Raw genomic sequence first — 24694 nt, 5'->3', positions numbered from 1 at the left:
CGGGCTTGCCAATGAAGAGGGGAACGAGAGAGGCACCGAAATGCCTGGGGACGGCGTAATGGGGAGCTCACCTTTCTCCGCTTAATTGAGTGGTTAAATAGAGGGAGGCGAGGACGAGCACAGCTCGCCGCCGAGCGCAGGAACGGGAGTCAACCCCTCGCTCCGGGTTTCTGGATTCATTATTAGGCTGCGATGTTCTCCAAGGAGAGGGCTGGGGGCTGGGGCCGGGGCTCCGGGCCCCGCGCTCCCGCTGTAGAGACGGGGCGATTTTAGAGTTTCTCGGGGTTTGCATTTTCTAGTGTCTGAAATAGGGTTTTGACGGTTTGAGGAGCGAAAAAGAATGTCCAGTGATCCTGGCAGCGGGGAAAGATCGTAACTGAATTTGTTAAAAAAAAAAAAAAAACTGGGAGAGTTTTAGGTGAAAAGGAAAATTTAAAAAAGGGGAAAAAAATGCAAACCCCGTCACCGCTAAGTCACCTCTCCGGAAATCCTGTCAGGGGGAAGCGGTCCCGCGAGGGAAGGGGCTACGGCAGGAGGGAGCCGAGCCCGGCTCTGCCGCCGCCGCCGCGACAGACGGGGCGGGACAACCCACGGGCCGGGGACAGCGGGAGGGACCCCTGTCCCTGAGGACACCGTGCCGGGGGCAGGACGAGGGCCCGGAGTTCGGGAGCGGGGCGTGCGCATCCCGAGGGGCGCCCACGGAGCCGCTCCCGCTGCCAGGTCCGGGGGAAGCGCCGCTCCCTCGGCACCTCGGGCGCCGGGAAGAGGTCTGGGCTGCCAGCCGGGAGCCGAGAGCGGGAGCCAGGCGCGGCTGCGGGCCCCACAGACAGCGCGCAGGCTGCTTCCTCAGCTCTCCTGATGGGCGAGAGCAGCGCGAAACCCACTCCCAGCGAGGGAATTAAGGAAGTGCGTTCTTATCGCATTTTTATAAAAAGCGGCGTTGTTGACAGAGCCGTCTGGGGGGAGGGCGGCATCCCCGTCACTCTGAGGGCATCTCGGGGTGCCCCGAACGCCGTGCCCGCCGCCGGTGGGCTCGGTCACCGGGCCCCTCCCGGGATGGGCAGCCCTCCCCGGAGCCGCTGTCGCTCCGGTTTCCCCCCGATCTCGGACGCTCCGGGAAGGGGCCGCGGCACCGCGCCCGCCACCGGCCGGCCCCGGACCCCCCCCCGGCTCTCGCCCGGATCCCGGCACACACAAGCCGCAGATCGCGGGGGAGGGGCGGCTCTGTCAGACACACACACGCCAGAGACTCCAATTATCTTCTCCCTCACAAGATGTTTCTGCTGTCCACGACTGCTCACACTTCGGCACTCTTGCCAGCAAGCCTCAATAACACAAAACCCGCACAAAAACCCCTTTTCCCGGCGCCGCAGCCGCGCGCACAACAGATTGAGCGGTGCCGGTGCCTCGGGGGGAGGGTTAGAGGTGCCTCTGAGCGGAGAGCGACGTGCCAGCGCCTCCGTGCTTCCCCCTCGGCCCGGCCGGCCCGGCCCGGCGCTGCCCCGGCACCGGGCGGCTCCCAGGTGCGTCCCGGCACCGCGCCGGGCACCGGGAAGCGACCAAACCTACAGGCAGCTGCGTTGCCCTTTTCCCTGCACTCCGCTCTCCAAACGTCTGAGCAACCAGTTTGCTGCTAGAAACATGTTAATTGCCAACGGAGCTCATTAAGGCATGCACATGCAAAACACAGCGAGGGAGATTAAATGGACAAAAGCGCAATAATGAACTGTCAAAAATCGGACCCATCTACACGACCAGGAGCACTCAAGAATGAGGCATTTAGAGGCAACAAAGGATTGTCTGGGACAGGAAGAAAGGACGACCTAGACTTTTGTTTAGTCAACACAATTGATTACAAATGAGAGATTAACAGGATAGCTTCAGAGTTTTTTTGAAGGAGGCAGAAGAGAAAAGTCCAATTAAGTGCACCGAATGTTAACTACATTGATTTCCACGGCCAGCGCTGGAGAAATTCTCATTAAACCATCCCTGGCGATCCCTTTTGGAAAGTAATTTGTCTCCCTGATGGAGCAGAGAAAGGGAGCCATGTAAAGAGAAAGAAGCGCTAGTTCTTGGCACAATGAGCTTAGGAGACACACTGGAAAGAGCCAAAGGGGGAGTTAATGAGCATCTGACAAGCCGCTTGGACCCGGGCCTGGAGAGCAGCGATGAAAAGATGGAATTGGCCAACAACTATTCTTTATATCAAACATAAAAAGGCCAATCTGAAACAGCGCTGCTCAAAGCTGGTGGGGAAGAAAAGAAAGGCCCCCGGTGAGGGGTGGAGTGGAGGGCTCAACTGCCCCATTGGGACAGGGGAAGAAATGCACTGGCATGTCCCTCTCGGAGCGAGCGGAGCCGCTGGCGCTCGGCTCTACCCCGGGCGGGCACGGCAGCGGGGCCCGGCAGCCCCGGCCCGGAGGCGCTCGCACAGACCCGAGCCCGAACCGCCCCCGAGCAGCCGAGCTGGGGGCAGTTTTAAAGAGTTATCCCGCGGAGGGAGATCAGCGGCCATGCCGAATCACGGCTCTCCCCGAAACCCGCCTTCCTCCTTCTCCCCGGGGCTGCATTAACCCGACCCCTCCCGCCGCACCCCCCCCGGAGCGGGCACCGCGGAGCGCAGCGCAACGCAACGCGCGGCGTGTAGACACGGCTCGCTCGGAGGCTCTTAAATCAGATTAGAGCTCGTTAATAACAATTTTGGCTTAAGTCTGTATTGACTTAGGTTTAGGAATGGCTTAGCACTTTCGCTTAAGTCAACACCAGGGCTAAATTGACACATGCCTTTCCCAAACCGCCGTGTCCCCCAGGACGCCCAGGTGCCCCTAGGACTTGTCCTTCTGCCTCTTTAAGCCGTTTTACGGAAGTATTTGCATGATTTTTAAGTAAGCCCGCTGGGCCTCGACGGTGCCAGCCCACCCCTGCGTGCCATCCACGAGGGTCCCCTCCAGGGACGGGTTTCACGGGCCTCACCCTCCTAGGGTTGCGATCAGGGCACTTGTGTTCTTTTAGGTTCCTGCTGCCAGCCCTTGTGTTCCTTCCCCAGCCCTCACGGTGTGGCTCCTGCTCACTCCCCCAACACCTCCTCAGGTCCCCTCTAACTCCTTCAAATTTATACCCTGGGTACCCCCAGACAGCCGGGGCTGCATCGCCATCCACAGCCGAGTGCTGTGGAGAAACTGAGGCTCCAGGGGCAGTGCCCGGCACCCGAGGGAAAAGCTGGCATGGCTTTCCCTCCAGCCGGGACCGACAGCGGCCACAGCGAGGGCGACAGGCTCCCTGCCCGGCTACCTTAGACCCATTGAGAACCTCATGCAGATGGGGCGGGTGTCCCCTCTGGGGCTGGGCAGGCACAGGGGGCCACCAGCAGGGAAAGGGACCCATCCCTTGGGCTGCCATCCTGGAGCGGTTACCGCGGTCACCCCATGGCCGGCCAGTCACCCCATGGCCACCCTCTCCTGAGGGTTCCTGCACTCAGACCCCACACCACGGCCAGCTTTGCCCTAACCAGTCACCCTCCCACCTCCCCACCTGCTCAGCAGCCCTGTCACAGGTACGGTGCTGTGCTGACCGACACCGTCACCGTCACCATAGCACCGCAGAGAAGACACGTGAGGGGGAAATTCCCTTACTAGCTGTTTTCCACCAGACACCCTGATTCTCCAAATGACACTGCCCCAGCTTTTAACCCCACCCCCAACCTACTCTTATTGCTAACCCTGCCTAGCTCAAAGCCGTAGCCTCGTGTTATTTGTATTTATCTCATTGATTTACTGCAATTGCTTAATTGATTGAATTACCGGCAACACGTGCCCTCAATTAAAAATTAAAAAAAAAAAAAAAAAAAAAGAAAAAGGAAAAGGGTACATTTAGACTTCTGTGCTCTCTGTTTCATGGGCTGCTTCTCCTCATAAGGTGTTGAAGCTGCAGCTGGGCCGTGTGGCTCAGCCCTTAGGGAGCCTCGGGTGCGTTCCCCAGGAGCACAAGCAGCCGTTCAATGCGGGTGCCTCACGTCACCAGTGATTTTAAACTCTGCTTTAAAGTGACTCCGGTAAGAGCGTGTTTAGTCACCAAAACACCTTTTTGTCTCAAATGGGGACAAAATGCTGTCAGACACAGATCGCAGTAAAAGTCCGCTCCCAGAATTGTGGGTGTATAAGCCCGAAACAACACAAAACTTGACTTCTACAAATATTTGCATCTTTGCCGTCCTCTGCGTTGGCAGAAGAAGCAGGCTGATAACAAACTTTAAAAGAGATCTGATCCGGGGGCAGAAGTACTCCCAGCCGATGGGACAAAGAGTGGGGACCTCTCTGGACCCACTTTTCTCTCCCGGCTCCTCGCCGAGCCTCTCAGAGCATCCCCGGCCCCTTGCGGGCCGCCCCAGCCCGCGGGCAATGCCACAAACGGGGCCACGGCAGCGGCGGGGGGCAGCGGGATCCCCGTCCCGGCCCAAACACAACGGGGATGGCTCTTTGAACCACCTGGGAGACAGAGGCCACGGGAGCCAGGTATTTTCCCACATGAGCGTCACTGCAATGGACACGATTGTCCCGTGAAGGGCTCAGGCGCTTAAAGCGCACAGAGCACCTGAGACCTCCTGCAGCCGAGGTCCCGTTAGCTGTCTGATACTCCTTCTACCGCCTTCTCACTGCTGCCAGTTGCCAAGATATTTCACATAAATAGAAGCTTTTTTTATCAGCCTCTCCCTTCTGATTCATTATGTTAATGAATTGAGATATTACCAACACTGGATTATCGTATCTATCAATGAATCCAGCAAAAGAAAGCTAATTATAGAGGAAAAAGACAAGTGTACCCGGAAACTTAGTACAAAGAAACGTCCGAGAAATAGAGCAAAGCGGCTGCAGTAGTTTAAGCACCCTCTAAACATAGATTCCAGTTGTCTGGGGACCGCGACACTTTGGGTCACATAGACAAGCCTTTTTCCTAGGGGTTTACGGATACGTCTTTTACCCTTAACATTATTATTACGAGCGTTTCCAAGGAATCAAACCCGCTGCCCAGAGCTTTCCTGGGAGCCTGGGCGCCGTTGAGTGAGGGAGGACACACACACAATGCGCTCCCCGCTCCCTCTCCCGCAGTGCCCGCGCCCCGCTCGGCCCGCCCGGCACCGCCTGTCCTCCCCCGCGCACAGCCAGCTCCTTCCCACCGGGCAAACACCGGCACACGGGCTTTGCTTCCTTCGGGGTTTGTTATCCCCTCCTTTCTCCCTTCCCCACAGCCGCTCGGCTCGGCGTTTTCCCGGCTGGAAGCAGCGCTGCCCCTCGGGCAGAGCCCGCGGCCGCGGAGGGGCGCGGGGCGAGCGCGGCCGCGGAGCGCAGCGCGCAGGTTCGGCGGCGCTGAACAAAGCTGCCGGCATGTGCTTCACTTTGAACGCATTATCCTCCGGAAGCTTTTATTGAGCAACACTCAGAGCTCCGTGAATGAAGCTATTGGAACACATACGAACTAAATGGGTAAAGAAAGGCAAGTCTGGTTACCAAAATTACATTTCTCATTTCCCATTCACCGCCGTGAGGCAGGTACTTATTTACTGCGGCTTCAAGCTACGGTAATTAGTAAAGGAGACTGTAATTTACCTAAAGGAAGGCAATTTTTTCCTTTTATTAATTTACAATAGGCTTGTAAAATAATCTTACAGCAGCTGGTTCTGCTTGAATCTGTTTCAAAAGTGTGATGTAAATACTGTCTCACACTATTTTGTTGCTTATTAGGGTTTTCTGGTAGGTGATACGACTGAGAGTGAGGGGAAAGAACACCACACATTTATTTTTAAGATTATCATCACAGCGATAAAACTTATGGGAAGAAGTGAGCATACTTTCTACCCGTATGCGTTAAAAACACACGTATTCAAAGTAAGCCAAATGTAAAAGCTACAACTGGAAAGCTACAAACACAGCGGGTACAGCTTAGCGCATTTTCAAGAGCTGTTTTAACTGTGTTTAAAAGGAGTAGCAAATTCCCAAATTAAATCACCCTATTTATAGCAAAGACAAAGAGTTTCACACAGCAGGAGGATGTACTAAAGAACCATTTTCCCCCACCTGTTTCCTTAGCAAGGGTTTAAGTATCTGTATCTACATCTTCCTAGAAATCGCATATCTGAAGTAATTTAGTTTACACCTTATTATACAATAGGAAGAGTGTAAATAATCGATCTGGGATTTGTTACATTTGGATTTTTCATCAGTAAACTTCTGAGATTTTAATCTTCACTCAGCAGATTAATATTGCATATCAGAGTCAGAGGAAAGCAAACACCATACCTAAGCAAAGTTATTTATCACTGGCCTACTCCTTGTTCACACTTGGCTGCAGCAGGCACCAACTCACATCCAACTCACACATGGAATGCAACACTGATCAAAGCTTTATTTCAACTATAACAGAGTATATCCATGGATTATAATCCTTGAGCAAACAGAATATCACAGTAATGAAGACCTTAGCATTACAAATATGTTAAAACAGCTTGCATTTGGGGTGATATTTAAGGTCAAGTTGTATCTGAACACAAGTATTAAAATATTATGAAAATTACCATTATGGAGTAAATAATGTTTTCTTTCAGATATAACCTCTAAAAGTACATTCCCTTTTAAATTTGGTTTTCTTATTTTTCAGTACCAACAAGCTCAAACTGAGCAACTACATCCCCAACCTGCTCTATGTGAATGAAAAAGACAGAAATTAAGAACTATAAACTCAGCCTAAAAATTAGCTCCCAACTTCTATGAAAACATGATCCTGAATAAATACAATCAAGAGGATACCATAGTGTCAGATATGCATCTAAACCAACTTACTATTTCAATATACTCTCAAATTAAATTAATAGGGTTGTGGAATATTCTGCAGAGTAAGAAATTTCTTATGTTAGGGAAAAGTAACATGCCTTGCCTTCTGCTCCTGCCCCCACAGCCAGAATAACTGAGAAAGTAAAAAGCTTGGGAATGTGATGGTAGAGGTGACAAATGGGTAAACAGGCTGTGCTCCTGGGTTAGTATTGGGGTTACTCATCTGTGCATTAACCTAGAAAAGTATGATTAATTATTTCTTCTTGCAAGATACTAAAATATTAACTTACAAAAAAGAAGACCTTTGGGTTTTCTCACTGCTCTTTACTCAGTTGCTGTCCACCACCTAACAGAAAAGCACAGGAAGCAACAGGCCCTGAGGACCACTGCACCTTATGTATACATATATTGGAACACAAAAGGGCAAGCAGCAAGTCAAGACTATAGAATAAGAAGGTTTTTGGTGGGGGGGGGGTGTGGTTTTTTCTTTTTTTTGGCTTTTTTTTTTGTATGTCTTTGGGTTTTTTGTTCTTTTGGGTGGATGTGGTGAGTTTGGGTTTTTTTTGAGAAAAAAATTTACTCACGATGAGTAGGAAATTACAACAGATATATATGATGTAATTCCTATATTTTATATTTTCTTTTATATATATAAATGCTTGGGATAAGATAGGGTATAACTACATAGAATCAATATGTTTGAAGTGACTGCCTTGATCTGGTGAAGAATACCCATTCAAGATCTCATAGGCATATCAGTACAAATCACTTAGTGGGATTCTTAATTTTTTTTTAAAGCACACCAAAATTTTACATTTGCTTTCTCAAATCTGTATCTATAAAAAGGCAAGTATCAAGCTAGCCCAGCCATGGCAAATTAAACTCAACAAATCTAAGCAGAACAGGAGTTCCCATATAATTATGGTCCCTTGCCACTGCATGGCCCAACTCAGCAGACACTTGCCCCTGCCCCTATGACTGTGCTATTTCACAGTCATAGGCATTTCCATTTATTTGTTTCAAACCACAGGCCAACATGAAGGCCCTTGTCTCTGAGAACAGTCACCTACACATATTCCTGCTTTAAATGGTTCTCTTCATTCAGTTGTTATTTTCCTGGACATGTTCCTACATAGTTTTCCTTGAACTAGTTGCCCTATTGCTTCTAAAGTTATGCTGAAGGAAATAAAATTAAATTCCTTCCTTGAAGATAATTTCATTTTACTCTCAGGCATGCTGTGTGAGCACCTAAGTGCAGCAGGGTAAGCACTCTAACCCTGCTTGCAGGTGCCTTTCATGCACATTGCCAAGCTCTCACCCATGGAGCTGCCATGCACTCCATGTCCACACAGCCAGATCTCCTTCCAGGGGAAAGCACCAGGGCAAGGAGAGTGAGAACCTGCATTCTGTCCCAGTGGTTAGGCAGAGTCAGAAGAGATAAAGACTCAGATTATTCCATGTATAAAGTATTTAGGGGCCCAGATTTTTGTTGAAGTGATTTCCCTTTGGATGCAAAGAACAGGATGAGTCCCATTGTTAGTAACTGTTCATGCATCCCTTCATTCTGAGTATCATCTAGAATAGGTTTTCCATTCTTGTGTGCTCAAATGGTTCCAATTATTTGCTTTTTAAACATGAGCTATACAACGGTAAGATCCATACACATTCCCACTAAATCAGATTGAGAATCACATTGTGAGTTTACAGAAGAAAATATTACCAAGTTGTCTTTGTGACAGAACAGAGTAGGTATAAAATTGCAATGGTCTCTATGCCAAGTTTTTTTTAAGCTCTCAGCTTGTAAGATGAAAGACTAATTTGATATTTTTGTAGTTATATAACAGTTCTAATATTTTGTGACATTTTGTATTGTGACACTATAGATGAAATTGTCATCGGACTGACACCCTTTACTGTTTATTCCTTAATTACAACTGTTAACAACACTGCAGAGAAGCGTGCTAATCTGCCATCACATATTATGAAAACAACGTTATTGTTACAAACACCAACACCCACTCAACAGGATAATTCTAAGATGGCAGTTTCTGTAAAAAGTTATCAGTTTAATGGACACTTCAATAGAAAAAGTTTAAAATGAACTCCTAATATTCCTGTAGAAAATACACAATTTAATATTGCACCTAAAGTTTTGATTTTATTGTGTCAGTGATTCTTCATGCTGCATAGGGATATGTTTTTTGAATGGTGGAGTCTCTCTCTATGTAGTATGAAGATGCATAGCTCAGATAACTAGCAGACTAGTAATATTTGCAATCATTACATTTTCATATCCTCACACACTGGCAGAGGTACTTTTTTTTCCCTACTACTTCCAGGTTGGGGGTGGAATGACGTTGTTGCAAGAGATTAAATTTTAACAGTATATTGACTGTTAATCTGTCCAGGTTCTTAACAATAAAAGAAATTAATATTTTATCAGCTTCTTTTGCTTAGGAAAGAAATTTTTTTGCAGGCCATGTCACACACCAGAAAGGATCTTCCACTGAACTGACATTTCTAAAAGTTGTGTACCAGTGAATTTTTCACAATAACTGAAAATGAAAATATTACACCTTCAACTTCTATGAGATATAAAAGTCAACTTCTAGAAGTTGCAGATGTAATATTTTCATTTTCGGTCATTGAAAAGCTTCCCAGACTCGTGGAAAGCCACTGCCAGTGACCTTTCAGTTTGCTTCTTCAAACTTTCCATACCTCAGAAAGTTCTCACTTGTAGATTTTATCAGCAGAAAGAAAACAGAATTAAGAGCAGCATAGAAGTAGCACAAAGCCCTAGAGATTCGTTTGCCCACCCGTTAGACAACAAATACAATGCAGGCAGAAGGAGGTTGGGAAAAGCTGCCTGGAGTGAGGGGTATGAGTGATGAAAGTGGCAATGACAAAAAAAAAACAGGGAAAAACCAGATGCAGAAATTCAAGTTTCTTCCTGCACAGGTTCCTGGTGCTAAACTCTGATGCACAGTCTGCCTTTTTGCTAACAGTAAATTCTTCCTTTCTGACTCATCCACACAGAATGCATGCAGCACAGATGACTGAAGTGAAGAAAGATAATGCAAGAATCTGTCTTTACTTATAGCGCTTATATGTAGAAGCAGAGAATTAAAAATAACATAAAACTCTTCTCACACTGAAAACCCAATTGCCTTGGTGGAAATCTATACACAAATGTTTCTCATTCTTGATACTAAAAGCCCATTTGAGGATTGCTTCTCTAGTACAGAATAAAAATAATGAATCGTACACAATGCAACAATGGAATTAAATAATCCTATGTAATTAATTTTAATTTAAATTATTTACATTTCAGTTTAATGGCATGATATTCTGTTGATATCTGGATGATCTTCTCTGCTTAAGTGATAAATTACAAAACAAAATGAAACTAAAATGTTTATTTTTGTGAATCTTCTTCAGGGTAGTTTATGCTCTGCTTTGTAACTTTCATTTTCTTAAAGCCAATAGGAACTTCTGCTCTTCCTAAAAGAAACTCTTCCCATTTGGGGAGAGATTCTTTTATTGATGTCCAATAGAGAGTCTGAGAAAGATATAAGAAAAAAATAAACTTAATTTCAAAATCTGTGTCAGCCAGTTCAAAACAATATAGAAATGCAATGCATTATTAAATCTTACTTTAAGAGTAATGCAATTCAGAAAAGAACAACGTACTTAACATATGAAAATTTTAATCTCTTGTATGATATAAAATATCAGCATGGAAATATTTCATTCTGCAGGACAAACTGTGAAGTGACTGAATATGCCCTCTTGTGGTAAGCAACACATCAGTTTAGACCTTAGAGTACCTTTAATAAACTATTTTCCATGATTATATACTTTTCCAAAGCAGTTTTTATATTTAAGTAGGTATGTTACTGGAATTTCATTTTGCAGAGGAAAAAAAGTTAGAAATGAAGGCTGCCCCTTTACCAATGTAAATTGATCATTCTAGAAAAGTTTACAATACTATACAGAACTATAATTCAAAATATTTGAGTAAAATTTTAGACTTGATAATTCACTGATGGAGTAATCATATCCAGTATTTGGATCACAAATTAAAATAATAATAAAAAGGTGGTGCATATTTAGTGAGTGGTCTAGGAGAATCACTGTGGATCATCTAACCCTTCCTCTTGCTTTACACTGTGCCTCTGAGTAATAAATTTAATACATTCTTTACCTGTGTTATTACTCATTCATCATTTTTGTGTTGGTAGGATTTTCAGGAATATTTTAAGCGCCAGGTATAATTTTTTTCCCCACAAAATAACGTGCTCTAAGAACTGTGCTAAGATAGCCCTTTAATCCATCCACATATGTATTTATTGCCATTGATGTCCATTCAGAAAAATGTAATTTTGCAGTATAAAACAGTTATAATACATATGTAGTGAGCCTTTTTTTCTTTACTTAAGTGTATAATGAAGGAGAAGTGCAGCATAAAACTGATGATCTCCCTGCACAGTATTGGATTCCTGGCTAATCATTTTGATCCTTACATGTAACTCAGATATAACTATGGCTCTTGCAGGTTTACAAAAATATTTTCTTCAACAGATTTACTCAAAGAATCTTTTTTGACAAGCATATGTGCTGTCACACAAAACTACTCCGACTCAGCAAGCTGGGGATCCATTATAGCCATAACTTTCAGAGTATATTAATACAGACACATATATGGCTGAGTGAAATATGCTCAGAAGTGTTTTGGAACAAAGCACGCACAAGAATTTTGCACCATGAAAGAAAGTTTTCTTTTCCCACTATTTATAGCACTCTTCTCTAGAAGCATAAAAAAAAAAAAAAAGCTGAAATAGGATCTTCTCCTTCAAATAGTAACTCTGCTCTCTCCAAAATTTCACCACTGTTGCAGAGTGCAGGCATTCTGCAGCCACGAGCAATCGCTCTGCAGCCTCCAGTGTGTGCTGACTTCAGTGGAGGAGCAGCTTCACACCCACCAGGGACTAACTGACCCAAACACCTCAGAGGAGCTCCAAAGTCACTGAAGAGTCTAAAACTCCTTCTGAACACAGCCAAGACAGGTTTAATGTTTAATATTAGTAGGTTGGCATCTTCCTTAGCATCATTCAAAACGTACAAGTATTCAGGAAAGGATGTACCCTTTTGCCTAAAAATGTCTAAAAATAATAAAAAAGCCACGGAAGGGGCATAGCCAGCGTGCACCCTGTCACAGCCACAGCAGGCTATTTACAAAATGCAATGACAGATGAAAACTTTGAACAAGAAGTGATGCCTCTCCTTTAAGTAATAGCCTAAGCATGCCAACACTTGCCCAGCAGGTGTGAAGCTGAGGTACAATCCACCTCTCTTCAGAGCTGACAGTGCTGGAACCTGGCCCTGAGCCCTGCTCTGACAGAGCCCCGGCACCCAAACCAGCACGGGACACTCTGCTCCTGTGCCTCTGGGAACCAAGCCACCCCACAGCACAAACACCAACCACTGGGGCAAGAAACAGATGGGAATCTGCTCAAATTTTTATCTGAAGTAATGCTTTAGGGACTGCAGGTTGAGAAAGAAAAAAAAAAAGAACCGAGTGTTCCTGCTGCAGTACTTTTCATAAGCTTCCATACAACTCTAAAATAATTGATAGGAAATTTTCCCTGTTCATGCTGATAGAAACTGCTGACCCTGAAATGTAAAGATGACAATCTGTGGTAAATTGAGAATGGGATGACCATATAAAACAAACTAAATAGCTCTGACATAGTACACACAGTAATCTTCTAACATTCACAGTATTGATTTTTTATATTCGAGTTCATTTTAAAATAGAAGTTTGTATAGACCTGAAAGCTGCTAAATATTTCCACCAGAATGCTCCAGAATCTAGGGACCTTGTCCCAGAATTTAGGTTCAGCTTGCTACAACAGTACACAGGCCTTTGGCTATACCAGTCACTGGATTTTAAAATCAATTATTTTCACTTTAAGAACATGCTTCAGGGAAAAAAAAAAGCAAAATATTTGGTAAACAGCAAATGGAAACAAATGAAAAGACAGAGTTCTAGGACTTACTTCTAACTTAACAGTATCAGGATGTGGAAGTAAATATGTTCTTTCTTGCAGCCTTTTTTCTGCTGCTTCTATATCCTAAAACACAAGCAAAGTACATTTTAAAAACAAGCACTGGGAATTTAAAAAAACCCCACACACATAAAGACAATTAAATTAACTAAATAAACCCATTACAGCTAAACAGCATTCAAAAATTAACAGTGAAGTTCAAATATTTGTTTAGTCTCTCTGAAATACAACTTGTACTACTTAGACTAACACCCTACAGCTGCTACATGTGTTTGCTGCACCTTTTTCACACAAGAGTACACTTCACAACCAAGTAAGACTTTTGCTGTAAACATTGCTATTCTCTCTGGATACCAGGGTAAATTAGTTAAATTCTGTTGTATAAAACTTAAGGAAATAGAGGGGAACAGAACATCTTTCTCTGTGCTGCATAAGACTGAAGTATGTATTCTAGCTACTGTAACTGTAAAGTAACTAGGCAAATTATGTGCAAGATCTTTACTTCTCAAGACAAAGATGACTTGCTAATATGCATGCATAACATGTGCACATAAATGTAGAGCTGCAGCAAGCTGTTCACCAGACAAGCTTGGATGACAATGCACCTCACATAGTTTTCTTACCAAAAAAAAAAAAAATCAGTATTTGGGTTTCTGCTTGTCCAGTGGATGTGTGCTGGATTCACAGAGGCCCAAATAAATCTTATAAAAAAGAAGCAACCAAAAAAATCAACAGCAACAAACAAATCAAAGCATGCTCCCAAACTAACCACCCTCCCCCTTTAAAGTTCTGACCTGTTCTTGTGGGCTTAGTTCCATACCCAAACATTGAAGAGATTGAGTGGTGGGCAGATGAAGAGAGACAGAAAGGGACGTGGGAGTGGGGTGTGAAGAAGCCAAAGCTGAACAGAGTGGAGGGGGAAAGAAAGTATAGCAGATGGCAGAGTTGGGAGCAGAGAGCGGGTGTGAAGAGTACAACAGAAAAACTAAATGAGAGAGGAAATTCCCCAAAGGGACTTCCCAAATATTCACCACCACTGCTGCTGAAAAGAAGAGTGAGATTCTGGAGGAGCATATCCACAAGAGAGACCAAACATGATTACTCGTATTGAATAATAGCCAGTGTGAACACATCAATAAGTAAACAGTGCCCAACTCAAGTTTAGTTCAGTAGAGTATGATTAATAAAAGCAAAAACCCAGCCTTGCTCAAGTTTAACTTAGTGACACACACAGTCAGATTGTTCAATTTAGTGTTCATCTTATTTTATTTCATTAATTCCTTTTACAATATTCTCTTGTACATAATTACAAACCTAATTCTAATAAAATTGTTCCTCCCTTTTCTACAGCAAAATCCATACTGTGATGCCTGAGAAAGAGTAAACTAATTCAGATTTATCCAAATTCTCAGAAGCAGCAAATGGCTGCCCCTTCTCAGGTAAGAAGAGACTAATGGAATAAACATATAGAGGGAACAGGAAAAAGGACATAGGCCATTTGAAATCCTGATGTCAAGATAACAGAGGCCAACACAGATTTAAGTGACTTAAGCACAGAATTTCTCTGTTGCACATACTTAGAACACACACACACAAACAGCACAAATGAAGCTCGTGTCAGAATGGCTCAGGCCAAGTCTGGAGAAGTTATCCCATAACAAACCAGACTGAAAAAGGATCATTCAGTAATGTTCACCTCATATTCTTGCACTGGATTTTCCTCCTTTCTGATTCCTTCTTCCTAATTACTGCAGGAATTTTAACAGGGAGGAAGAAGAATATCAATCATTATTTCTTTATAGACTCAGCCAAGGAACTGGAATGTTTATGGTGATAGGAAATGAAAGTCTTTCAGGCAAGAAAGGAGACAGCAGTTGTGCATATATGTTTAGTAGAGAAGGTCACTTTGGCATAGCCTAGATATTGGATGTCTTTTTATTGCTCACTCCAGTTTGTGTTGTGCACTCTATTGTCATTCAGAATACTGATTTAATGACAGACAGTGAAAGAAATTTTTGCTGGAAGGTGTAGTATGCTTTAGAAAATAACTGGAACTACTGAAAGATTAGATGGCACTTCTTGTGTGTCTACACAACTGGTAAGCTTTATAGGAAAAATAAATCCCTGTCATCAATATAAAAATAAATACATCAGCAGTATAAACTTCTTTGGAAAAAAACCAGCTAATCTAATATGTCACTGTACTGAAAAAAAGAGAGCATCTTACAGTGCTTCCCCTAAAACCACAAGGACTGGAACAAAAACAATTCAAGACCTTTCCCCAGAGGTAAAATGGAATGCATGACACATACATTGCTTTTAGGGGACCAAATTCAGCTGTCACTTATATTGATATCAGTCTGGCACAATCACACTTAAATAATTCTGGAATTGCATGCCTGGGAAGGAAAGCAAATTTGTTCTAAATTACCTTTCCAGTACTAATTACTATATAGCATACTCTTTCTTTTCTATTTCGTGTTACAAGCAGTTGCACAGCAATACATATTTCTAAACACAAGAAATATCACTGAGAAACAAATGTCATAAATTAGATTACAAATACTAGTCTAATTTCTGCTTTTATTACGACAACATTATATAAGCACCAAATGATACAGATTTCCCTAATCTGCAGTCTCCCTCTAAAGACACTGAGGAAAATACTCTGATAATTATGCTAAAATGCTGAACAAATGCTTATAATGTCAAAATTTCAATTAAAAAAAAAAAGGTTAGTTCCTTGCTTCCTACTGATTAGAATTTAAATTAATTTTGAAATCTTTCCTGTGCATAAATTCTAACTAGCACAGAGAAAGAAAAATGGCTTTTGCTATGATCTATTACTGAAAACAACTGATTTTGCTTACACGCAGAAAACCAGAAATGCAAATAAAAAAATAACACTTCGTCATGTCCATGTATTTTTGAGTAGGCCAAATCAACAACTCTCCACATGGTAACTGTGAAATGTACAGTGCCTGGTATCAGGAACAATATTCTGAATCTGGCACATTAATCAGTCTTGTTTTCAAGCTTCTCATATATTATGCTGCATAGATTTTTTTTTCCTGTTTTCTTCTGTTATCAAAAAGCATCTGCAGGAGTGCATGCTTGTTAAAACTAGGATAAAATTAATAGATTTAAATTGATTTATGCTATTTTATCCTGCAACAGAATTTGTTTTGATACATATGTTTTTGCTTTTTTTCTGTACAAACACCAACATTTTTGACACTTGAAAGGAACAATTTTGAGGATGTGACAGAAGATAGCAAATATCTGTTTAACTGCAGAAATATTTACACTCTGTATATGTCTGAGCTATTGTTACCATTTCCACTACAATATAGCTTTTAGGATGGAGAAATATATTCTGCATTTATTGTGCTTGTCTGTATATGTAAACTGAGAATGCATTCATAAACACAAATAATTTATAAAACCCTATATTTACAAAGTAAAAAACTGATCTAAAATGCCTATGGAAAATAGGAATAATAATGGCTGAAATTACTAAATGAACGGAGCAGGAGCCAGGGAAAAAATAACCAAACCATCCATTTATCCTCAGCCTCTCAGTGATGCACCTACACTTGGTATACCAAATTAAGGGCAGCTTGATTGTCCCTGTCCAGAGTGTACCAGCTCACCAGCCCAAGCTGAAAAATCTTCTTTGTCACAGAATAGTTAGGAAAGCATTCCTGCCTAACTGTTCTTCATGTCTTCCCCTCCCTAAATAAACATCTCTTTTAAATACACAGTCTAGTGCAATAGAATTATACCCACCCAAAATGTGAACATTTTAAATCTGAACCAGGCTCTGCATGAAACAAAAACCAAAGAAATTCTGGTGACACAAATGATTCTTGTAATTTTCTAGAGTAAAACTTACTTTTTCAATAAACACAACACATGCACTATAGACCCTTAATAGGTAGGAGCTTAAAGAAAAGGCACAGGAGGTTCAGTTTTCTGCTGCCTCCTGGAAAAGCAACACATATTTTTCAAATGCATCATGTCAGTGGTCAAGTGCATCTCTTCAAACTCAGATGCCTGAACTAGGGGTTCCAGAGAAGCCTTTCAGTATTTCAGTCAAACTTAGACCTTTTTAATTACCTAGGAAACAAATTTTACCTGAATATTACAACAGGTATGAACATTATTAGTGGTGTCACCCCTATGAAGTCTGCTTTTACACACTTGCAAGTAAAATGCTTGAAGTCACTCTACACCTCTTTAGAGAAAAAATATTAAACTGAGAACCTCTTCCACAACTTAACCACAGCAGGAGAACAGTTCCTACCCCTGCAGCCTGGTCAGCCCATTTCCAAACATCCCTGCAGTGCAGAGGGGCTGTGAGTCCTGACAGACCCTAAGTTCTCTCAGGCAGACATGTACTAGCATGTGTTACATCACTACATGTGCCCAAAAGAAATAAAAATACATAGTAGCAGCTGCCACCACGAGGCTTTGGTAAGAAGGGCACGGGAAATAGGTAGTGATGCCATCAGATAATAAGGACTTGTCATTTAATACTTTTTGGTCAAGTTCCAGAAGAGGGAACCATATAGAAGGGAATTCAAATGACAACTATAGAGCACACACTTCTCTTTTTTTTTTTTTTTTTAATTATCTAAGCTACATAACTGTGACATTTTGATACGGTTCCTGGTAGTTGCAGAAACTTACATTTAAAAGTGCTGCATTCCTTTTATGAGCTGCATCAGCTGCTTGAGTTTGCCATGTCTTTTTAGTCTTTTTGTCTCTTAGATAAGTCTCCATCTGCTGTAGCAGCTCTGATCTCTGAGACAGTCTACAAAGGAAAACATTTTGCTAAGTGGGTAGAACATTTTGCTCAGGAGCTAGAAAATAACCTTTTTACCTTACCCAGTTTTCTCCAAACGATGGGCTAATTAAGCCGGCTGCAGGGTGGGTGTGCTGGGGGAGGGAAAAGGTACAGGCAGGCATCACCTGCTGTGCTGCTACAAAGCTGTAACATTGCAACCAGCAGTCCTCAGATGCTGAGGTGCTCACAAACACTGAATCTCCCTCAAGAAGGAAAGACAGGGTGGGTTGGGGTGACTTGATCAGTACCACATTTGCTCGCTGGCACGTACGAGTTGTTACAAGAAAAGCAAATCTTCCTGAATCACTACTGTATGTGCCTCACAATTTGAGTTTACAGGGCAACAAAAAGCAACCCTATAATTGAGGCATTGAGTGAGAGAATCCAATTACCTTCCCCAAATAGGAATTTAACAGTGACAGGTTGACAATGGAGATCTTAAACCAGTACCACCATTGGAAGTCAAAAACCTCATCAACCCAAATACCCTAAACGGCAGGCAAGGATGCTAATAATTCCCATGGTTGCTGAAGGAAGAGTGCCACCTCCTGGAACTCCAGCCCCTTGCTGCAGCACCACTGTGCTGCGCAGGGCTCAGATTATCGGGCACCGAGGGTCGTGGGCAGGGAGGGAGAAAATCACAAGAACCAACACGAACTGCTGTGGGGCAGAGCACAACTACTCACATCTCCTCATGTCTTCTAGCAAGGTGAACCTCCTGAGCCAAACAGGATGACATCCTCAGTTGTTTGCTCCAGTTTTGTACTCTGTAAAAGGAAAGGCAAGCAAGATTAAAATTTTCTAAAGCTGTACATTAACGTACACTTTCCAGTATTAAACAATTCTGGTTAAAAAGCTGCACACATTATACATGTCAGCTATCTACACAAAACCTGCCACAAGGCATTGCTACAATTTGCTCGGAATACTACTAATAATTCACACTACTAATATTCACAATATGTTTTAGAAAAAATGCCACTGTATTCCAATAATTTATGAAAAACATTTTTTTTTTCAGTTTCACATTCAGCACTGAGTTTTCTCAAGTTTCAGATGCTTACAAGCACACACACACTTTGTGCTTACATAAATGACTATTACTGTTTACATGATGATTTCCGGCTTTTGTCACGTTACACTGAACACAGTTATAGTTGGAAGCTACTTCTCACAGATACAGGGACCTGTTCACAGGAAACTACGTTTAAATTGTTTAGAACTTAATGTTTGGCTTTTTTCTGAGCTATTAAGATCAACTGCCCCGTGATGCAAATAAAGATCCTATAGCACTTTTTAGAAGATTGAAAATGTTTTGGCTATTTTTTTCCACCTCAGAGGTGACTGCGTTTTTACTTTAAGTAAAATTAAATAACTTGTCACGTGTTGATAATGTCAAAGGGTGGCAGAACTAAAAAAGGTCATCAAGATGACATTAGTTAAGGCTTTCTGACTATCATGTGCCACACGTAATTCTGAAACCACTGATTTACATCACTGGCCTCTGCTGACGCTGGCGTGCATCTTCTAGGAATGTATGTTTTACCACACTGTGAAAACACCTCAGTCGGCCCGGCCTGTCGCTAATGTTTAACCCCGTTTAGCAGGGAGCACACCCATTCACTGCTCCTTCCTTCAGCAGGGACACTTCGTGCTCTTTGTGACACACCTTTACGGGGGACAGAGGAAGCCGGAGCATCCCACCGCCCGTACCTGCTGTCCCTAAGGGCGCCTATGGCTGACAACAGGAGCGACAGAGCAGCACCATGGTGAGTGACAGACCGGCGCCAGCCTGAGCATCCTCCGCCGCCGCACCGTGGGGCGGCCGCTGCCCTGGCCTGAGGCAGCCCGGGATGAACCTCCGAGGGCAGTCCCCGGATCTCAGCAGCCTCAGGGAAGCCCCTGGGGCCGAGAGCGGCACCTCCGCCTCAGGACCCGCGGCCCCAGCGGGGCGGGAGCGCCACGGCCGCAGCGGGGCCGCGCACCGCCTGCGCCCTACCACTGGGAAAGGGTGGGGGGGAGGATGGATTTACGATTTCTTTGAAAGGTACCATCCCGTATGATTACAGGACAGTAAGTCAGGAAATAAAAATAAAACACCAAATACACTAGCTAGTTTACCTTTAGCCTCGCCGGCTTCGAAAAGCAAAGCAACCAACCGCAATGGTCTCCGGGACGTCTTAAAACCCCCCGCCCTCGCTGCCATGGAGACGGCCGGAAAGGTGGAGCCTTCGGTGGGCGGGATCAGGCGGGGGCGGGAACGGATTCCGCCCCTGGGATTGGAGGAGCGAGAGGGCGCGGGGCCAATCACAGGCCGGGGCGGGAGCGCGGGGAGAGGCGCCTGGGGGCGCGGGTGCCGCGTGCTCGCGCTCCCCGTGACGGAGCTCGCTCCCCGTCACAGGGCTCGCGTCCCGGAGGCCCAGGGGTTCCTGCCGGGATTTGCGTTTAAAACAAGCCTTCCTCCCTCTGTGCAAGGCACAGATTTCCATGTCCGAGCCGGGGCAGCGCCCGGCAGCTCCAGCCCGCTTCTCCACATGGTTTCCAAACCTTCTGATGTGATCCTGCCCGTATGTCAGACCGGAGTTCCTTCCCGGGCTGGAGGGCTGCTGAACCGCGTCTAGTCCTTTAAACGCAAACTTAGGTCAAAATATACATCAAATAAAAAAACGCAATCTACCTTTTTTGCTTTCTGTAAATGTTTTGTCCTTCACAGAAAACACAAACAAAAATATTCCAAGCTAGATAAAGCTGAAAAATAATCTTTTATCCATTTCATTTGTGCCCAATAGATTTATGCACGTGTGCAGCTGTAGATTTCTAAAAGCTGCTCTGAAAGTTCTTGTCTTGCATAAATGATTTCCATATTCTAAGCATTCTCTCATCCTAGTTTAAGACACCTCATCACAAGCCTTTCTTAATGCTGATGAGAAGCTGTTTCTTGTGGTTTTTCATATCTTTATATTTTCTGCTTTTTCCATTTTATATTTCTGCAACAAATTCACATTAATTCACTTCATGACATAAGTAGAAGTTCTTTAATGTACTTGTCAACTTACCCTTACTTGTTGTAGCAGTCAGGATAAATAGTACTTAAAAAGGTATTTTAATTTCTTTTTATCATTGTGATTTAAAGACAAGACTTTCCAATAAATGTCACAGAGGCATAGGAGTCAGTTCTTATTTCTAATGGTGCCAAAAGCTAATTGTAATGGTCACACTAACTGTAGCAGAAAGCCCAAGTATTTTTCCATATTTTATTTTGAGCTACACCAGCTCTCTGTAATGGCTGTGATCTTTCTTTGTAGCATTTAATGAATTTCAGGAAGAAAAGAGACAAACTGAAGTTTGGTTTACATAGGCCATTAGAGATGCCATTTGGGACGAGCGTGCCAAGAGCATTTTAGTGAAGTTACAGATACTATCAATTGTTCAGTATAGTGGAAACAGAGACAGGACGGGAGACATAATTTCCTAATGGCTAATTTCTTATGTGACAATGTGACTCAGCTATAAACTTATTTTAACCTAGATTGGTTCTGAAGTTGTCAAGAATATAAGCTTTAAGCTGTAAAAATCTGAAAAACTAGATGCCTGCCAGTGGGACCCTGAGATCTGTATTTACTGTCCATACAGATTAAGGATTTAATGTTAGTGCTGAAATGGGAACATTGTGACCCTTGCGGTTTTTTAACCCTGCGACTTAATTTTGCTCTGGAAGCTTTGAGGGTTTTCAGAGTGAAATTGGTGGATTGGGACACTAGATGGCACTTAAATACAGCTAACAGAGATTTTTGTCTCTTTCTGCACACAAAAACAGTCTAACACATCCTGTTCTAACATGCAGTTAATTATATCCTCAAAATGATGTCTTGGATTGATATTACTAAACAAACATATAAAAAAATGTAATTACAGACAACTGAAATAAATACTGTGGGCTTATAATTGCAAGATATGTTTTTTGCTTGTAATATGCTACACACCTGTGCATAGTTTATATAGATAGTATTTTATTTTGTCATTTTTACTAACATTTAGGATGGCACGATTTAGTTTTGTGTGCATTTATTTACTACTACCAATTTTTGCCATATGTCAGTTTTTAAAAAAGGAAATGTTTTTATATATTGGGATTGCAAGGCACCAGTATTTCAAAGGGAAAACTGTTAGAAAGGAGTTTTCTTATATGAAACCACTTAAAAACTTTCTTAAAGAAATGCACTTTTTTTTTTTTTCTTTGCTTTCCACTTCTTCCTTCCCTTACCTTTTGGAGGTACACCTCTGTTGGTACAGTAGCTGAATATCCACTTTGAGGTCTATCTAAATATTTGTTGGGTGACATCATTGGTAAAATGCAGCAGGGCTATGGGACAGTGTGAGAGCTGTGAAATCCCATCAGAGAGCAGCCTGTGGCCATCACCTTGGCTTGTGGCAGTTCTCCATCAGCTGCAGAGGCTCTCAGGAGCATTTCCATCAACTGCACAAGCCCTGGGCAAAGCTGCTTTAAGTTACTACAAGCTAAAAGGCAAAGGCATGCAAGGAAATGCCTCCCAGAGCAGGAGTGAGCTAATAAAGTATTAAACTTAGGAGGGTAAAAAACAGGCTTCTACTTCCTCTTTCACATTCCAATTTTCAGAGACTAGCTCTCAACCTTTCTGTTGTCAGGTCCCCTACCCTTCCCTGTCCTATGTTACAAATTGTTGTCTTCTTTGTAGCTGTGATATTAGAGCTAAGATGAAGCTCATAAATTGTAGGACAACTCAACAAAATATTCCTGTATGTGGGTTTTGGGTTTTTTGGTAGCTAAAGGTGTGTATTTTTGTGGGAAACACTGGTGCACCTGTGGAAGTGTTGCTGAAAAAAAAATTCTAACACATGCTTAGACAAACGAATGTAATCTGTGTGCTCTTGTTGGAATTGCCCTCAGACATCAGGAGATCTGTTTCAGGTGAGCCAGAACCCAAACAGCAGACCAGGATGGGCTCAGCAACCATCAGCTGGTGCAAAAATAGTCCAAACTTGAGACAGCTGGGCCAAGTTCAGAAGAAGAGTTTGAAGACCTGTGTGAGGAGGAAGAACCAAGAGCTGTGTGTGTGAGGGTGCAGAAGTGGTGGAACTCCAGTTGCTTTTGTGCCTGTCAAAATGTGGTATAAAACTGTGCACCAGGCCAGGTTCTGTCCAGTGTCAAAGAAAGAAATACTGTTCTTGATAAAAAGATGTTAACAAGACAGTATTTTCTTCATGCTGCAAGCAGGGATAGAAAACTGCTAAATAAAACCACTCTAAGAAAAATCAGTGTTCAACTGCATTTTTTTTTTCTTATTTCTTTTTTCTTTTGAGGAAAGTTCTTTTAAGGTTCTGTAAATATAATCTAGACTAGACAATTCTTCAGACAGTTTGCTGATACACCCACTCAGTCTTGTCAAGGGCATACATGCCCCAACAGGTGCTCTCCATCAGTGGTGTCTATGGTATAGCTGCTTCTTTTTGAAGAGCTCATGAAAATAGTTTGGCCCTTAAGTAATAACATTAAGCCTTCTCTTAAAAAAAAAAAAAAAAAGTACAGGTCTCCACTGACTTTAACAGATGTACAGGTAGTTGAATGCTTTACAAGCAATTATAATAGCTATTTACAATAATTAACTTGAATCTAATCGCTTCTCAGCATGTTAGGATAGTAAATTAAAACTTTATTTCAAACAACCCCTGTTGTCTGTTTTCACTAAACTGCACAAAGGAAATACAATAAAAAAATTATTGGACAAGCACCATTCTCTGTTCCTGTTTGTGGTACTTTGAATGGTACTTTGAATGGCTTAGCTCTGATATTTCAGCCAGCACTTCTCTTACCTGTGTAGGCTGGATATTTCTTCCCCAGCGTGGAGGGCAAGCTCCTCCTGAGAGCATAAGGAGTGCATGTGAACAAGAGGGACAGAAATGCACTTTTTGCCTCATAAAGTCATGTCAGATGGTTTATACAAGGGAAGGCTGATTTTCCCTGGTTCCCTTCCTAATCAGTCAGAGAGCTCAGCTCTCCTTGATCACAGTGTAGACCCAAGGCTGAGCATTTGGGGCTGCTCTGAAGGAGCAGAAGTATCATTCTTTACAGATGTAGGGAGCTTTGAGAAATTGCTTTCCTCAGACTGGTGCCTGTAATTATGTACCTGATCAGTGTCTGACCATCTGCTTCCAAACCATTCCCAGCTTATGTCTTTCACACCCTAGTGGAGGTTCACTGGAGCTCCTCAGGACTGACTCTGCCTGCTGCACAGACAGAAAGTCTGTCAGCTTTGGCCTGCTTTGAGATTCCTATTTGAAACCACAGCAAGTTTACTGAGGAGTAGGTCAGTGCCTGCTAATTTCATGTGAATTCAGGCACATGCAGGTATAGCTGGTTATTTAAACACTCTTCCAACTGCATTCACACGATGCTTCAAACAAACTGGACTGTTCAGCTTTGTGCTCTGGGATGATGATGGACACCATCTTCAGTTTCAGGCCACTTGCATTGTGTGTACAAGTCACCCTATAACTTTTACCCTAAGTAATGCTATTGCCATCTGGTCATACATTAAAATTGTCTTATTCTGTAATGATGATACATCTGCAGCAGCAAAAGTACTTTGAATTTTAATACATGCATTTATACAACTGTCAAGATGCCTGATATTAATAGCTTGACTTTTACTGTAAGCAGAGGTAGAAGAAATAACACTACCTTCACAGTTCTGGCACAGTTTCCTTATGAACTGAATTCTCAGCCCATTGTTTCTGGATTTTGCCATACAAACCTAAGCAGTAGTGTTCTATTTTTAAATTTCTGTTTAGATTTTGCGTGCTTTTATTATGAATTTCTTTAGTTCCAGAGAGAAATTAGGGAGGCAACAGTGCTTCTTTTGCTGCCTAACACCAACATATACTGACAATAAAAATAACTGAACTTGTGCAGGAAG

The 24694-nt window shown here is 43.1% G+C and overlaps 2 long non-coding RNA genes across 5 annotated transcripts; one reads left to right on the top strand and one right to left on the bottom strand.

Annotated features, from left to right (window-relative positions):
• Positions 1 to 10317: 10317 nt before the first annotated feature.
• Positions 10318 to 19921, bottom strand: LOC134422638 (uncharacterized). Of its 3 annotated transcripts, none has more exons than XR_010028856.1 (4): positions 19863 to 19921; positions 18428 to 18508; positions 12884 to 12958; positions 10318 to 10383 (listed from the first exon to the last, which is right to left on the bottom strand). It is a non-coding gene; the product is annotated as an uncharacterized LOC134422638 (long non-coding RNA). The 3 variants fall into 3 exon arrangements; XR_010028855.1 differs by lacking the exon at positions 19863 to 19921 and adding an exon at positions 19455 to 19698; XR_010028857.1 differs by lacking the exon at positions 19863 to 19921 and adding an exon at positions 19411 to 19454.
• On the top strand, positions 19176 to 23013 carry LOC134422639 (uncharacterized). Of its 2 annotated transcripts, none has more exons than XR_010028859.1 (3): positions 19176 to 19276; positions 19384 to 19510; positions 22690 to 23013. It is a non-coding gene; the product is annotated as an uncharacterized LOC134422639 (long non-coding RNA). The 2 variants fall into 2 exon arrangements; XR_010028858.1 differs by having other exon boundaries at positions 19180 to 19276; positions 19381 to 19510.
• The last annotated feature ends 1681 nt before the right edge of the window (positions 23014 to 24694 follow it).

Source organism: Melospiza melodia, chromosome 10, assembly GCF_035770615.1.
Source record: "Melospiza melodia melodia isolate bMelMel2 chromosome 10, bMelMel2.pri, whole genome shotgun sequence".
Taxonomy (NCBI): domain Eukaryota; kingdom Metazoa; phylum Chordata; class Aves; order Passeriformes; family Passerellidae; genus Melospiza; species Melospiza melodia.
Note: the sequence above shows the minus strand (reverse complement) of the source record. Positions and strands in the feature narration are given on the sequence as shown.